Below are 18,601 nucleotides of genomic sequence, written 5' to 3'. Positions count from 1 at the left end.
TAGGTTACACGACCAAATTATTCAAATTACTTTGATTGCATCATGAAAAGAAAATTGGCTATAAGCAGTGGATATCTGCATTGGGTATCCTTTCCATCGTTTAGATGCCTTGTTTTTGTTTTGTTGTTGTTTTGTCTTTGTTTTTAAACAATTTTTCTCTTTCGGTATTGCTCTGGAGAGCTGATATTGGATTTGTTTTCTCCAAGTTGAATGCTGTAAAACTTTACTCATGTGAAACTTTGCATAGCTCACACTAGAAGCAATACTTGGTGTTACTGCTTTGTCACACGCAATGCACACTCCTGGTGAACGGGAATGTACACAAGTACTTCGGGACTAATCGTCTTCCGACCGGGAATTCTCAAAGAGAGCCTCGTGAGACAAGGATCGAGGAGATACTGTACTAGTAGTGCAGAGCATAGGTCACATGACTTAAAAGAGGTCAGTGAACAGCTCAAGAGCGCATTGTGCAGGCTGTATTTGGCGATGAGGACAACGCAGTAAAAAGGTATGGAGATCATACATGCGTGCTTGCTACAACCTTTTCGTTCTTCCTTGATCGCGTGTACGTTCGCTCGTTGCCAAATCTGTGCGGCCGCGTCGTAGACGCAGCGAAAAAGCACACGATCTGTCGATGTCGTGTTTACGTGGATATCATGAGGGAACTTTATATTTTCGCGACGCGGACGTTTAGAGGGGAAAAAAAAACTGTTTTCGCTCATCAAAATCGATCTCACGTTGCCTGAGTTTTCACTACGCGTTTCTGGGCTATTTGCGCCCGCCCACATCACGACGCAGAGAGCTATTTCATGCCCCGATCATATGGGGCGTTATTTTACTTTTTCCAGGTTGCGTCCTCGCGTAATCTGTACGCTACTTGGCAACACGACGGACATGATTGAAAATGATTTTCAATATTCTTCTAATGTACTCTCCTTTATTTTGTTTGCAGATGACTCTACTGTATTTTTTTCTCACAAAAATCCAGAAGTTCTTTTGCAGACAGATAATTTAGAATTGTGTTGGATTCGCGCCAACAAATTATCTTTAAACTTAAAAAAACCCCTCATTTTACTCTCTAAAAAAAATCGAGTGAAAATATTCACTCTTAAAAGAGTGAATACAAAAAAGAGTGAAGTTAGAGTGAAATTGGAGTGAACTTTGAGTGAAAATGTTCATTTTCACTCATTTGGGAGTGACGTCAGGGATCACTCGAAGATTTTGGAGTGATCCCTGAGGTCACTCTAACACGAGTGAAAATGAGCATTTTCACTCAAAATTCACTTCAATTTCACTCGAAATTCACTCTTTTTTGTATTCACTCTTTTAAGAGTGAATATTTTCACTCGATTTTTTTTTAGAGAGTATGATGTTTAGTAATACAATCATACGATGTTGCCTGGTGACATTTCCTTTAATGGTGTGTTAATAGAAAGGGTTACATCAACTAAATTCCTTGGTCTTTATATTGATGAGCAATTGAATTGGAAAATTCAAATCAATTATTTATGTAAATTGTTATCAAAGAATACTAGTGTTATCCGTAAGTTAAAATTGGTTTTACCTCAAAACATATTATTCATGTTATACTCAACTTGAATTTTGCCTAATATTAATTATGGTGTGCTTGCATGGGGCAAATCTCATAAAACTCAATTGGGCAAATTGTTTGTGGTTCAAAAAAGAGTCATAAAAATAATTTTCGTGCTCATACCAATCCTCTTTTTTTAATGATAATCAAATCTTAAAATTAGAAGACGTTTAAATGTGCATTTGGGTTCATTAATGTATAATCTTAATTCAGGTGTTCTGCCTACGGCTTTGACGAAATCATTTATGAGAAATAATCAAATTCATAATTATGCCACGAGACAGGCTTCTGCATACCACTTACCCATGGCTCGACACTAACTTTTTTGTTTGGTGGCCCGATGGGGCCACCAAAATCCTAAATTTCAAATTTTTGGTGGCCCGAGAGAAAAATTTGGTGTCCCGAAAAAAAAAACCAATAAAAAACATTAAAAGTCCTTTTTCTTAATGAGTCAAATATTTAAGATTTATGATAGTAAGAATTAGAAGTTGGACATATCTACTCATAAATAAACTTCAATAAACTTGCAACACTCACTCTCAGGCATTCATTCAGTCCTTTTCATCCATCCTTTGAACAAATTTAACTGCTAATTTCCGGCGCAAAAAGTTACGAATTTATTGACATATATATACTTTTCAAAATATTTTGGTGGCCCGAGGCGGGCCACCAAATTTGCCCTTTTTTGAAATTTGGTGGCCCGACTTTCATTTTTGGTGGCCCCGGGCCACCGGGCCACCGTTAGTGTCGAGCCCTGACTTACCTCATGCAAGGACAACATTTACTTCCAATACTTTAGTGTATACTGGACCCAGATTCTGGAATTCTTTAGATTCGAGCATTACCTGTGCTGTCAGTACCTGTCTTTAAGCCTAAACTGAAGTTATATCTATTAAGTATAATTACTCGGTAGACTCGTAAACTTACACTCTAAATTGCTGTGTTGTCATTTTTAATTATGTTATTCTAAACAGTTCCTTATTTCGTTGCTGCATACTAGTAACCTTTGTTTAGATAACTGCGGACTTTCTTTTGTCTTCTCAGTTGTAGCCAATTACTTATCTACCCCCTCCCCCTTGTTGTTTTGTGAATTACATCATTCATTTATATACTTGCTTTTGTTCCTTCTTTCTTTTTTCTCTATCTTTGTGTTTGTTTTATGTTATATCCCTTTTGTAAATAGTTTTTTCTCTATCTATACCCCCTTGCTTGTTATACTTTTTATAGTTTTTTTATAGAAACACTTGTATTTAATTGGATGTTTAATACTCTTTTAATTATGAGGACCCCTAATTTCACAAGCTCTGCTTTTCTATAGGGTACAACCAGCGTATTCTATTATATGTATTTATTATTAGTATTCTATCATATGTATTTGTATGCTTGGAGAAGACAGGAGAATTGGCCAACAAAATCGTCTAACGTCCGCGTCGCAAATCTGCTCGCGCTACAGAGACGCTGCATCAAATCCGCATTGAGTAGCTCAGCACGCGTGCGCGCAGCACCTTCTGAGCCAGACACGATCCAGTGCACTGTATGTATTGAAAGCCATACACTGGAATGTCGTGACTGCGAGTACTGTGTAGCTTGTTGTCAGACACAAGCTAGCTCGCTGCACCATACATACAGTACACATTCACGTATCGCGCGCCGCCGTCGACGTCGCACAGCAATTTTCCTGCTACTGTACGTACGTACGATGTATGCGGTATCCGCACAGTGCAGTATCTACGCGGTATCGGTACGAGCGCGACGATAACTGAGCGAACTATAGACGACACTTCCAGCGACATCGAAAATTCTAACGTTAGGATCTTTGTTTAGCCCCGTCCACCACTAGACGGATTTCTCTATCTTTGTACAAACTCGTAGTGTAAGAATGGCATTAAAAAGAATATCGAAGGTAAGTCTTTAATAAAAATATTTTAACCGGATATTGTACAGGGAAGAAGATTCTAGTAACTATCAGAATGTGAAAAGGTTTTGCGTGTTGTGTTGGTATCCATCATTGTGTGCATCAAACAAGACCAAGAGAGTTGAGAACGCGAACGTGAACCTCTGAGCCATACGAGTCTGACTGAACTGATCTAATTTTTATATGCATGTGGAACAATTTTTTTGCTCACAAAAATAGTACTGTGACGATTGGGAAACCATGAAACAACGGACGACTTGCCTTGGCTAATTACAAAGTGAATGGTGACCCCTTCACATGTAATAATCCAACAATAACAAAAATGTCTCGCCAGTGTCAGTGACCATTAGGCCAGGCAATGATAAAAATGTGGGATGATGCTGCTGTGCACTGCCACAGTACGTTAGAGAAGTACTATCACAGTTGTTTAACTAAGTCTTATTTTTCTATTAATTCTGGTTCTATATATAATAGGCAAGATCTTAAGAGCTGTTACTCGAGGTCTGAATTTACTAGAAGTCTAGAGTTGTCTGTTGCATTCTCACCAACAGCAACATTCCAAGCAGGAAAAGTGCAAAAGCACTGTAAATTAATGTAAATTAAACAGCACAGTGTGCAAGAATCTTCAGCCTATATTGAAGGAGGCAGACTTAATCAGAAGAAGAAGAAAGCAGATTAGAAGCTACAAGTAGGTTTCAAATGCACTAGCAATCGCATAGACTGAATGCTAGCGACCCCAACATGTGATGTAACGCCTTAACAGTTACTAACAGTTACTGGTTACATAATTATTATGTTACAGCGTCTCGGGGAACTTAGGTTTCTACATACTTGATACATCACTAATACATGCATTGACATGTAACAATTTAGCAGGCGGTCAAATTTAGGATGGTGCTATTATAGTCCAAGCATGGGGGGCTTGATTTGCTTGTGACATGAAACCTTTCACCGAGACTGTACGGCTATTAAATGAAGGTCTGATGAAGTTTAGAGTAGGCGTCAAAAAATGCATTGCCTGAGGGGCAAAAGCAAACCACATGCAATGTTATTGTTAGATCTACATTAGGTTCATGGGTGCACAGCTCTAGTGCGTAGTACGCGTACTGATACCGGCCTGTCTTGCTGGCCTGATGAAATCACAAGCGATGATGGGATGTTCAATGTTTTACGTCTCGTGCTTGCCTGTGTGTATGGGGGCCTGCGGCCTGCAGTGCAGGTCAGTCACCTTGACCTGAATATCTCAACAATGGTATAAAAAACAAAGTAAAACAAAGCGATCCTAATTAATAGGTGGCTCCCTCCTCTATTATAGTTTTTTTGTTTTACTAGATGTCTCAGCCATTTCAAAACTAATTTTCGTCAAATAAACTTTGAATTCCTCATAGAATTATATGCTCTTTCATATTTCGAGGTTTCTCATCTCAAGAAATCAAAAAAATGTTGGAAACCTGTAGCCCCATCTCAGCTGAAACTGTACCATCCCTTTAAAGTCACTCTATTAATCTTCCTTACAATTGTCCATGTCTCCTATTTTCCTGTTGTGTCTCCCTCAGTGCAACCTCAACTTCCAGCTCACTGTCCACTGTCCTTTGACTATCACTATTTGCCATCCTTCATATGCTCTTCCCACAGATGTTGCTTCTCGCCTTCACTCTCTTCTTTCTAAGGTCTTTTTTTCCCCCAGCCAAACAAAATTCCTTTCATTTTCAAGGACTACATACATACAATATTGTAGAGTGTCACTGCAAACCTCTCTTCCTCAGAAGCATGTTCTGAATTGAAACAGTGATAGAAAAAGAAGAGTCATTCGGGGGGAAAAAAACCCAAAATCAGACATACCAGATATGTCAAGAAAGCTGCCACTTTATTATTGGCGCAAGAACGTCAAAACATAGCTTCCAAGGAACCTTGTAACTGTACCATTACTACCTGCATGATCCCCCCCCCCCCCAATGCATTTTGTTTGGTTCAAACAGAAGATATTTGATTTCTTGTAAAAATGTCTTCTCCATGATTCTGTTCAAGATATTTGGAGGATATTGTGTCTACTCCTGCACAATCTCCAGGGCCCCATTTCATTTAAAAATATGCTGTGACAGCAACTATTGCTGGAATGGCAGTTGTCATGGTAACGACAAGAATCAAGCTTCCTGATTGGCTGTTGCCACGGGAAGTTGCTATTCTAGCAAGAGTTGCTATCCTACGTTGTAGCATCTTTAATGAAACAGGGCCCTGATATCGTAACAGGAAGCTTATGTTTCGCTGCCGAGTGAAGAAAAGATCACTCCTTTTGTCTTTGTGCACAGAACAAATTAAAGGGTATGTTGCAAGTTTCATCATGGTCGAGTGATCAAGATAGCAACATGTTATTTCACACATTTCTTGTGCATTACAAAATGTATGTCTCCATTGTAGAGCAAAAATTGGCAGTTTGTGCAGTCATGTGGCAACTTAACATTGGACAATTGTACATGTCATAGTATGTGCAGTATGTGCTAAATACATACATGTATAGTTGAGTTCAGCATCTTCAGCTCGTGTGGTGTTGTAGTTCATCCGTGTTGGTATTGGAGCAAGGGTGCTTTGAAGACACAAGAGGAGGGATATTCACACGGCAATTTTGGAGTGAGATTTGGATTGTGATCCAATTGGCTGTACATGCACTTTATGCTTTTTGGAGGTACACTTTGCACAATACAATGACAGGAGAAACACAAACTTCGTATTATTTTGAAATTTGGTCATGGTTTGTGTTCTCATCAGTTCTGAAGAATGGGCCCTTGTGCAAAGTTTTTAAGTTATCTAGCAACAAGTCTAATTTTTTTTTGTGAATCAAGATTTCCCGACAATTTCATGAGTGGTTTAATTCATGATTGTCGAGTATATTACAGAACAGAGAAGTGTAACATGCAAGCATGTCACATTCATGTCGGGGACAGAGTTAATATCTTATTTCGAAAAAAGAATGAAAGTGGCCTAAAGATGTACATGTACCTAATCACAAACTGCAAAAAAAGATAATTTCCCATTTGTTTATGCTCCCAATTTTTAGAATTCTGGAGAAGAGACAGTGCTCTTTCAGAAAATTTGAAAAACTAAAAAAAAAGTAGGTTGGTTTTGACCCATTTCACATATTTTGAGTTCTGTAAAATCATGTCCTACAACTTATTGGTTTTGTGATGCATGATCACATACGCTGGTATACGTACTCGTCTGTATAAGATATACATTTGTAATCAATTCCTCCCTATAATTTGAATCCATATTTCTCTTGCTGCAGGAGCTGAGAGATTTTGATGTAGATCCTCCTGCACAATGTTCTGCTGGCCCTGTTGGAGATGACTGTAAGTTATATTTGCTGTTTTATTGTGATATTGCACAATGTTTTTGATCCTGTCTTTGCAGAGAAAACTTTATAACAAATGTGCATTGTGCTGTTGTTAAAGTTTGATGTCGTGATTATGAGGTATCAGAAAAGGATCAGCAACAGATATGGTAAGATTAATGCATATCACCTTGTAGAATTACCTGTTATATAAAACTCATACCCTGAATACCTGCAGCAGGGTGCAAATTCATGTGCATTAGTAAATGCAATTTCAGATTGTCTAGAAGGTTTACAGGATATGGAAAGGAGAGCTTTCTTTTCCTAGACTTCCGTGCAGACATTGGAATACTATCCTAGTAGTGCTCGCTCTTCTTCCATTCCATCTCAAACCCCCTCAGCAGCGGAATTCAGGAAATAGTCTGCTGCAGCACACAAATGTTTTACATGTGCTCAGATGGTGACATAATCATGCATTGCGCACACACACACACACACACACACACACACACACACACACAAGAAAATCCCATTTATTGATTTAAATATTAAAATGAAAGGCAATAACCTGAAGACAAAGTATTTGACAAAGTAAGTTTGTAATTTGCAGTGTCTTGTCTGCTGAATTTTATTATAATTGTTATGATAAATAGACACCATTAGAAGATACAAATGACACCATGGTGGTATTTGACAAGCAACAACAGATGTTGAATCAAGATGGTCAGCCTCTCATGAGACTCTGTACGAATAGGTCATTGGAAATGAAGATGGCCAATATTTTGTTAGGATAGATATGAAATTAAATCCAATTTACAGTGATTGTACTGAGTGTGATGCTGTCATCCAACCGTACAGCTCTTTACATTGCACGGTCAACCTCGCCTAAGTAAATCTGTGTGGACTGAAGAAATGGATCCCTGAAGAAATAGCTTTGACATAGACAAAATTTGACCTGAGAGGGATTAAAATCAATAGAATATAAAGAGAGGGGGTCTTGAAAAGACCTTTGACTTAAACGATTATTCGGCTTACACGAGGTTGGCTTAAGCAATCTGACTGTATTCCAATCCAAGGGAGGAAAATACAAAGTTTATTTTTGCCTGGAAGGGGATGATAGTTTCTTTTCATTCTGTAATTTAAAAGAGCTTTATTTCAAACAATTTACTTGCAAAATCTTTACAAGTCCCAATTTCTAGAATATATGGCACATAATGTATGGTATTACTAGTACAAGGAAGCAGCACAACTGATATTTTGTTGTCTTGAAAGTGGAAATATTCACAGGATACTTTGTGTGTTTGTGTGTGTTTGTTTGATCATGTAGATTGTATGATCATGTATTTCATGTAATCTGTGGTGGACATTTGTGAAACGAAGGGATTTTTTTTTCTTTTGTGTTAATCTAGATGTAAAAAACACATTTTCCTACATTTATTTTCACATAGAATCATAGTGCGCAAAATGTGCGGAAATATACAAAACCACAAAATTTCTCACTTGTATTACAAGTGTAAATCCCCATTCATCTTTTGACCATTTAGAATCATAATCAAGGTGTCTTTGCACATGAACTCCTGCTTTTTCATGTCTCTCAAAAGACAGTGAAATTGTATGTTACAATCCATTTTCACTAGATAACTGCATTTCTCTTGTTCACAGTGGATATGGCTTGTGTGGCATTAATAATGTACGGTTGTACTATGACGGCCAAACATTAATTCCTTGAAAAGGCAGTGAACATTCACAAAGCACCTTGGTACTGTGTATAGTTGATGAGCATCTTACAGAATATTGTCGGGCTGATGGTATTCACATAATTTAATATCCAGTCACAACAGGAGTGGCGCCTTCCTCAGCAGATACGAAATCACGTGTCTTGGCACGAAGCGACCTTCATAAAATGCAAACTAATTGCTTTCAGAGAAATCTTGTGGGGAATGAGCCAACAAGAGTGAAGGAAATTTGCTGTGAATTAGCAACGTTCCCTGCACACACATATGATGGATATACCATGGTAATGTGATTCATCACTTTGTGGTAGGCAGTATCTTTATTATTGTGTTTCCCTTTCTCACTCATCTTGCTCTAGTATACAACTGGCAAGCTACCATCATGGGACCTCCCAACAGTGCGTACGAACAAGGCGTGTTTTTCCTCACAATCACTTTCCCACCAGATTACCCCTTCAAACCGCCAAAAGTGAGTATTCTCCCAGTGACAGTCACTGGAGTGTGGAGCAATGATAAAGCCTGTGCTTGTAGTTCAGTGTTAGAAACAAGTAAAATGTGATGCAGCACAGGTGAATTACTACTGTGAAATTTGTGCAGTTTTAGCATTGTGTGATACAAGACGGTATATCAGTAACCTAAAGATTTCTTTACTGTAAGCATTTCAATGGAATGTGAGTAGGCCTATGTAAAAATTTGTATATATTTCATGCCTTCGGAGTGAAGAATGCCAGCGGCATTACATGTACCATTGTTTGTCAGATTGTCTGTCCATCCATCTTACATCTTGTTTTCGCAGTTGAAGGGAAAAAAAAAAAGCTTGATGGGTTTTATTGGTACTTTGCCCAGGTATGCTACAGGTACACATGAAATGAAGATGTGCCCATTTCCAGTTGTAACTTCATCTAGGAAGTTTGAGTGGTGATATGATTCCAGACAAAGGGCAGAAATGAATAGGCAGATATTTCCATAAAACAATAGTGGTCAAAGGTCAAGGCTAAAGGTCACTGCTCTTTTCAGACCTCCCAACCATTCTAATTTGTTCCAGGAAAGAATCTTAGGTTTGACTATTCCCAGCTCTTGTTTCAATAGGAGTTTCAGATTCTTCTTGATAGTTTTACTGCACACTCCTGAGCTGCTCTTTCTTTCTTATTTTTGAGCCAAATCATCCCTGTTTTTCCAGTCGGAAAGGTTGGGGAGGTCTTTTTTGTCATTTTCTTCTCTTTTTTTTTCAATCTTTGAGAAACAATTCACATGGTAAATGTGAACTGGTTTATATGTGTTTGTTATCCTTGGCAAACTCATTTTGTCAGAGATTAAAGAATTTGTTCATTGAGAATTTATTGAGCGTGTATGACAAGCATGTCACTGCAGCAGTGAGTGTTTCGTGCCTCACTGGATCACATCAATCAGCAGTCCACTAGGCAGCAGTGTGACATATGATGCTTCCCTCTGTCTACACAGAAGCCTGTCTGAAATGGCACAGTGAAATGTCATGGGGCTATTGCGAGAGGTTCATAGCAGCTACATGTACTGAGTAAAATGAAAAAGAGCAAGAGCAAGATTATGTTGTAGGAGTCCCTATATTGTATTCTCTGACTTGTAGCATGGGGCTTAAGAAATTACTGTTTTTTTCCTTCTCCCTTTTTTTAAAATGTACATCTGATGTTGTGTATGTGACCGACCCATTGTATACAATTTAAAAACAATAAAAAATGGAACCTCGTTATGATGAGGTCAGATACATGTATATCGTGAGATATCTAATACTGTAAAAGTGAAAATTTTTGCGGCTTTGAAATTTTTTTGTGCGTTTCGCGCAGCCAGAAACTAGCATGAAAATAAATGCATGCGAATATTTCTGCTGCCCGTATGCTCCAATACACTAGTTGATGTCTTGATTCTGCGGAATTAAAAACACACGAAACTCTTCTTGCCCGGCCGAGCGCAAAAAAATTAGTCGCACGAAAATATCCACTTTTACAATATAACAATAATTTTGCAGGTCCCATTCATTTTATATTCTTGTGATTTTATCCCTGATACAAGAGGATAATTCTGTTCAGTGGTCCCATGCAGCTTATTGTTATGAGATTCCCCTGGAATTACAACAAATGTCATGGCTGCCAAGGAAATGGTTGTTTATATAAAAAGACAAGTGAGCGATTTTGAAGGCAAAATCCATCATCATACTGATTTTGTGATAAGAGACAAGTCAGAGAAGTAAATAAGTGATTTTTTTTTTTGGGGGGGGGGTGGGATACTTGAGGCACACAAAGAAAGAAATGAACTGTTCAAGTTTAGAGAGTGAGGCAAATTGGCAACTCTGATTAACTTACCGTAGATGTTACAGTTAACCAGCTGTTAACCATCCGTTTGCGTTTGTTAATTTAATCTTTGTCAAAAAAAAAAAAAGAATCTTCAGACATCCTCTTGGTATACAACTTTATAGTAATGTCTTTGCATGTTATCAATGGGTAAGTACCATCTGTGCCCGAATGTTTGAGAAAAATTAAATAAAGAGAATTTCTTTGTACAAATCGATGGGAAAGCTGCTCAACAAATGTATGTAACGCAGAGTAGCCAGTTTGCTTGCTCTCTGAACTTAAAGGGGAAATCCAGTGCAAATATAAGTTAGTCTGATAAAAACGAGTAAAATTTTTGACTGAAAATTTGACTGAAAATTTGACTGAAATTGGATGAAAAATAAGGAAGTTATGACATTGTGAAGTTTTGCTAATTTCTGCAAAACAGTTCTTATACAGTTAATATGAATATATATGCAAATGAGTGAGCCAACCATGTCATACCCTCACAATTTTCCATTGATTGCATTAAAAAAAAAAATGACGAAAATTCGTTTCTGTCATTGAAGTGTGAAACATGATGTCATTCCTGGTTGAATAACTTCAGAATAGTGATCAGTTAGATATACGAGTACTTGAGCCTCGGGCATAATTGCATTTGAATGAAATACTGGAAATTTCAAAGTTTAATGTACAAACTGTATATAGTACAAGTTGTAAGTTGTGAGGGGATGACATGCTCACTTTGCCATTTGCAAATAATTGTTCAAGACCTGTTTCCCCCCAAAATAGCAAAACTTCAGAATGTCATAACTTCCTTATTTTTCATCCGATTTTGATCAAAATTATACTGTTGAACTCGTAATATTTTACTCTTTCTTATCAGACTAACTTAATTTGGACTTGATTTCCCCTTTAAGTCATAACTTCCTTTGTGTTTTGATTTTCCCCACAAATTTTCACTGATATACTTTGCTGATATTTCTGTTTTCATGCAATGCAACATGATATCAGGATGGACTTTTCCTTTAAGCTTTTTGTGAATCTCTCCTTGCCCAGCTCTAGGTACATGTACCTTGTGTCAGTATGCAGTCACATGCAAGCTGTGCATTGAGTAGTCCTTATGAAGCGTGGTGGTGGCTGGATTTTCTAAGCTACCGAACTTTGCTGGCTGAGTTCTGTTATGATGTTCAGTTGGTTTAAAAAAAATCTCCTAAGGATACAAAATGTTGAAAAAGAGATAACGGTATAACCCGTCATTTCAAGATCTGAATAGATATTACCATGCTAGTAACTTGTTTCCTATTTAGTGGTTAGTGGTTAATACTAACCCTTCTGTCTATGGGGAAAATAAGAGAGACCAACTGTATTTTTTTTTCAGTATTTTGTACTTTTTTGTTTTGGATTTTGTTTGTTGTAAAACACACTCTAGGTTCTATGAATAAAGCTGTTTTTTTTTTTGTTTTTTTTTTTAACCAGATTATATTACTACACATGTCTGCTGCAGGAAAGGTAAAAATACTGACCTTTTCCATATGAAAAAAACAACAACAACAACCCTTTTCAAACCCCAGAACACTACAAAGCTGTTAAGACAAGATGAACATCCCTGCAAAATTGAGCATGGTACATCCGTTCACATATTTTGTTTTCTTCTTCTTCTTTTTTCCTACTTTTTTTGCAGGATTTATTAGTCATTTTCATTCATGGGTGTAGAGTGTCCCACCCGCTGCATGCTTACTAAATTCAATATGAGAGATATAGGATCATTCAGGTCAGTTTTGTGTTTGTTTGTTTGTTGTTGTTTTTTATGTTGGAAAACATTGTTTGACAATGCCTAAATTGGTCTGGTATTGGAGAAGACAGTGCTTAACGTTTGGTTTGGTTTGCTGATTTTCTTGCACCATCATCCAGGTTGCATTCACAACAAAAATCTACCATCCAAACATCAACAGCAACGGAAGCATCTGTCTGGACATCCTCAGATCACAGTGGTCACCCGCACTCACAATTTCCAAAGGTAAGCATTGGCTATTAGAACATGTCAGAGTGACACGCCAGAGCTCTCAGCCTTGCCTCAAAAAGTACAGAGCACACTTTATCCCTGTGCAGTATATGTCTACTGAAGGCAGAGACAGAATGATACTTGTGTCACTGGATTCAAAATTGCAATACAGTAAAGTAAAACAAGTACATTTATCTTGCCTTCTCCCCCCCCCCCCCCCCCCAATGGTGGCACTGTGTTTGATATTCAGGTTAGCTGGCAATCTATGCATTGATTAATGTCTTGTAATCATGATAGCTTGAGAAGGCTGTAAATGGCACAGAGAAGACATCTGTTAGAATCTTGATGTGTGTGAGTTTGTGTGTATGTGTGCACTTACCCATGGTATAAAACAAGGACACACATACAAACTTTACATTTGAACCGAGGACACACAGAGAACCGAGGACGTTCCAAATGGTCTGCTTTTGCATGTACATAGGGGTACATGTTTGCAGGTCCTCGATTAGCATTATTGTAGTAAGTCCTCGGTTGGATGGTAATATACGAATGAGTCCTCGGTTGACAAGAGTCCTACTTACACACAGGTCCTCGGTTATGTGGTAAAATTCTTGTGGGTAAAACAGGTCCTCAGTTTCCACCATAGACACGTACATTGTATGTGTGTGTGTATGTGTGTTTTTGACCAGAGGAAGAGGAAATGTAAAGAGGATATGTGATCGCCAGCTCAGAGGTCATGGGCGATGGCTGGCAGATGCACGTTCATATTTCTAGCAAGCAAACTATGAAGATAAAATGTACAGATAGATATTATGTGGTGACTAGGTGATTAGTGGTTGAAATGTTGGGTGTGTTTGACTTGGCAAAAGTTTGCTGGATGCATCAAGGAAAATTTAACACATTCCAGTCATCAGTCCAAGTGAGTAGATGAGAATGAACATTGACAGATGGAGGCATATTTGCTGTGATTTCAAATTGTTCATGTACCAGTAATTAGTATGACTGGATCAGTGTGGAACTGATATACCTAAGGAATAATCAGAATTCTGTTCCAATATGGTATTGATGACATTGAGTTGGTACGGTGTATATTCCTGTAGAGGTATTTTTGCAACATTCAGCAGATTTTCTTGTCTGTTGTATTTCAAATTTTAATTAGACATAAAGTTAAGTACATGTATTTGAAAATACCGGGGTACTTCAAGCCATCGATGCATGTTTTGTCTTGTGGTGAATCACAGTGTAAATGTCACAAATTTCTAGACAGTTTCTCAAATGAAACAATCCACTGTAACAGTCACCACAGTGGAAGATTTCAATATGGAAAGAGGTATTAACCCTAATTTCAGGAGCTTTGATCAAACAGTGGCTTACGCTATGAACATTTTGCGTTTTTTTTTTCTCCCCATGTCCAGTTCTCTTGTCTATTTGCTCGCTCCTAACGGACCCAACCCCGACGACCCACTGGTGCCAGACATCGCCCGCATGTACAAGACCGACCGACCGAAGTACAACCAAAATGCGAAGGAATGGACTCAAAAATATGCAATGTAATGGCAAGAAAGCAACGGCAAAAGGGAAGCAAGAGAGAAATATCCCCCTCCCCCAGTGCCCTCCGCTCACTTCTAGCTCAGTGTGAAACACGAAACATTGATCACATACACCTTACAACCCTCTTTCTACGCTTGATATTTTTTAACAAACCAATTATGCTCATTTTCGTCTTGAAATGGTTCATGAGTTTAACAATCATCTGTAATGTATGTCTGTGTGTGTGGATGTTGGTGTGTGGAGGTATTTGTGCGAGCATGTGTGTCTTTATGTGCGTGTGTGTGTTTGTGTGTGTCTGTGTGAGTTTGTCTTCACTTTTTGCACAGACAAATGTCAGAACAATTGTATTTGAAGAGTATTGTTAATGTCAGATTGAATGCAAGATAGTTTTGTCATCTGAACACAGTGCTGGACTGAGGCATACATGTAGTTCTAACCTGGTCAAATATTGTTGCCTTGTCCGTTCAGACACTGTGGATGGTTTCATTGTATACACTGTAGCGCCAAGATGCTCGCTGGTTACAAAGTAGCATGTGGACAAAATCCTCCTCTGTTCTGTCTCAAAGTGACTGGCACAAGGTCATTGTCCAGTAGGTTTTTGTCCTTTGACCTTTTGACTGTATATTTTCCATGTAGAATAGATTCACCTTCAAATACCGATCCATTCTGCCAAACCGCGGTCATACATGCTCAGCCATAATGAGCTTTTACACCAGTTGGATCCTTCTTGATATTCTGTTCTTATGTGTGGGTATTTTTCTTTTCTCTCTCTCTCTCTCACTTTTTCTAGGAAAAACTGCTCCAGATTAGGTTTCTAGTCTTTTTGCCATGTGTGAGGATGGAAAATCAGGAAAGTAGATCAGTGAAAGTTTAGGGGAAAAGGAAGTGAAAAATGGAGTACAGAGATAATATTAACATACCAGTTGGATTACACTGGTCGGGTAGTGTACTGACTGCACTGGTTTAAACAGTATTGTACTGGCAGTGTTTGATGTTGGATATTCAGTTTTTGACCAAAAGCTTGTTAAACATATATACGTCATATGTTTTTCTTGATTTTTTTTTCAGCTGCCTCAGAAGAGTACAATATTCGTACCAATGGTTGTGTAGAAATAACACTGTGAATAGTTTGGTATCATTGTAACTCTACTTGTGGAAGAAATGGCTACTCCAGTGTGAAGGACTGAACTCGGTAGCTGCTGGTAATAGAAGTCATAGTATATAGATATGTATATCTCATTTTCTTTTTGCATGATTATCTACCAATGTGAATGTATAGGGGAATGAAAAAACGATCATGTCACCAGTTGCAAATACTGACTGTCCACAATATCGAGATGCCATGTTGGAATTGCATTTCAGTGCATGTGTCCTTCATATTTGAGTATATTCACTGGCACGAATTACATGGTAGTCAGCCAACGTGACACGAGAACTCTGCCAACCCGCAATCACTGAACTTTTTTGGCTAGTGACATCTTAGCAAATTATGGCAGCTTGAAAAAACAAACAAACAAAAACAATAAGAGTAGTATGACATCCGTCATTTCTCTGAGCAGTGCATTTACATCTTTGAATTTGTTACAGATTCCATCTGGTGTCGAGATTCACAGGTGCATCCCGGTATTGAGATTGAGGCAGAGGGGACAAAGAGATTTAGAACTAAGAGGATGGGTGTGATAAATAGTGGAGTGGCATATACTGTATTCGCCATATATTTCGCGAGTCTAAGTTTTCGCGAATCGGGAATTCCCGACGATTTCGCAAGTGGTTAAAATCCTGGAGTCCTGTACTGAACGGAGAAATGTACATGCGTACGTCACATTCACATCGGGATCAGAGTCAATACTTTCGCGTGTCTTTAATTTCGCGAATAGCACCCGACTCGCGAAATTCGCGAAAATAAAAACCTCGCGAAATATTCGGCGTATACAGTAATCCTCTGCTGGAGACATTGTGCGTGCCGTGGCGAAGCACAATCAGTGTCTCAAGCTGGAAGTGGCTGCAGTCTCTGTGATGAGTAGAGGCGGGGATTTGGTTATCTCAATGTGCTGTGACAGATTGAAATGCATGCACGACATTGTTTATTGTGCCAATAAGTTTGTTTCACCCCCTCCCCCACCAACGAAATAGTGGCACATTGGCTTTCTATACAGACCTGGTTGAGGATAGAGTTTTGTTTTTTGGGGTGATTTTTTTTTCTCTCTCTATCTGTTATCTTTGTTTTCTCATAATTTTCTGCTCTATTTCATGTTGTAGGAGTAAGAACATGTTGGTGTACACAGGTGTATACTGTGAGTTTCTACCATTTCTGAAGTGTACTTACATGTGTCATCGCTATGTGTATCGTGGCTAACCTTTGACACTCTGGCGCTGTTTTGATGGTAGAAAACGTGTTGATATCGGCAGCAGACGACGCTTTCACGCCTTGTGTTGTATGTTTTTTGTGGTTCATGCCAAGTGGTCACTGTTTTCCGCCTAGCTGGAAGCAGGAAAGATTGGATGACAATATGCCAGAACCATGCTGAATGGCCTGCATTGTATTACCATAATGGGAAAAAATGGAACAATGTTTGTTCCTCTTCTCTTTTTCTTCTCTGTTTTTCAATGTTCGGTGAGAATTAGAATGTTATGATGTCATTTTGCTCATGAGCGTTATACACTTATGTGTCTTTTGAAAAAAAAAAATGCATTTATGTTACATATATGTGTCTATATACAGGCTCGGCGATACGGTGCCATTAACTTGCCAAAAGCTTGCGCTCTCACAGCCTAATTTGCATAAAGTAAACAACTTGTTTTATGCAAAACTGCGCTAGAAAACTGCTGCAGGACAATTGTAATATCTTGCTTTAGAAGCCATCAACTGATGAAATCTATACAAAAACTTAAGGAGAAACTATTCTCTACCTCACAGTGTTAGTTATTTTGGGTTTTATTAGGTATAAACCATTTTGGGTTTTATTGGGGATAAACCTGTGAAACTTACACCCAAACTTGGCTTACAAACAAGGAAAATTTGGTATGTAAAAAAGCGTTATTTTCTTACATTTTTCTTCATTGCCCAAAAATGAAACTTCAGTATATGACCCGTGGTAGTATATGTCCATATTCTGTTCCAAATATCCTTTCTGTAATATATGTCACACGGTTATGTCCGGAAAAAATCGAAATCACCGTCACTTGTGACCTATCGAATCCTTGTGGCATGCACACTTAAAACCTATAGCGTAAGTGTTACCCAGTCCGAGGTATTGGTTTCCGTGCTGCATGTAACAGGTGAAGCACATTGCAGGGTTTGTCTCGCACACTGCCCTGTGGACCGAACAGTGAGACACAACCGTGTCACCGAACCTGACACCGCTGATTGGCTAAGCATGCGCTGACCAGTAGAAAACGAATGTGCAGATGAGTGATCTAGTTGTGCATGTCCAGTATTTTCTCATAAATTTGGTTATATATTTGCTCTGATTTTGACCTAACTACTAATTGCACAAACACAAAACTTTGCAGGTAGTGAATCTGGGGTATACAGACCAGCAATATGTTGGTGGTAAACTAAGGGAGATATATGGAGGCAAACTTTTGAGATTTTTTTTGTCCTTCGCTTCACACAGTGCTTTGATGACTGTTACAAATGCAAAAGCTTATGCGTCTTATCGCGGAGTTAATTGCACCGTATCGCCGGGCTTGTATACCCTTGGTACATATATATGGTAAAAAAAAAAAAAAAAAAGTTCCCATCCCCAAAGAAACAATCAATCATGAACTTATGTGATTTCCTTTTTTTTATGTGTGTGTGTGTGTGTGTGTTTTGTATGTATGGCTTTGGAAGAATATTCCTATGTTCATCCCCTGCCCCCCACGACGAGTCAAAGCAGAATAACATAAAGCATTGCAGAATTTATTCTTGTTGTACTGCTGGCTTTACATTGTTGTCCCAGCAAGGCCATAGGGAAATGGAATATGAGCTTCCACTGTTTTTTGTAATGATCTCATTGCATTCTGTACAAATGAGTCTCCCCCCCCCTTTTTTTTTTCTTTCTGCTGGCAACGAATGCAGCCGTTGTACTCTTTGCTCCATTCATTCTATATTAGCTAGCAAGCTGCAGGAAGTGCTGCAGGATACAGTTCACCTTACCTTGCCAGTTCAAAATTGTCACATGATAAGACGG

General features: G+C 38.5%; 1 pseudogene; it reads left to right on the top strand.

The window, feature by feature from the left end:
- The first annotated feature begins 3,358 nt into the window (after window positions 1–3,358).
- LOC139715794 (ubiquitin-conjugating enzyme E2 2-like) lies at window positions 3,359–18,245 on the top strand (annotated as a pseudogene).
- Window positions 18,246–18,601: the final 356 nt, after the last annotated feature.

The sequence above is a fragment of the Diadema antillarum genome, unplaced genomic scaffold (assembly GCF_040938485.1).
Source record: "Diadema antillarum isolate AM-2024a unplaced genomic scaffold, OU_Dant_1.0 scf00000055, whole genome shotgun sequence".
Lineage (NCBI taxonomy): Eukaryota > Metazoa > Echinodermata > Echinoidea > Diadematoida > Diadematidae > Diadema > Diadema antillarum.
This window is presented reverse-complemented; position numbering and strand designations above follow the sequence as displayed.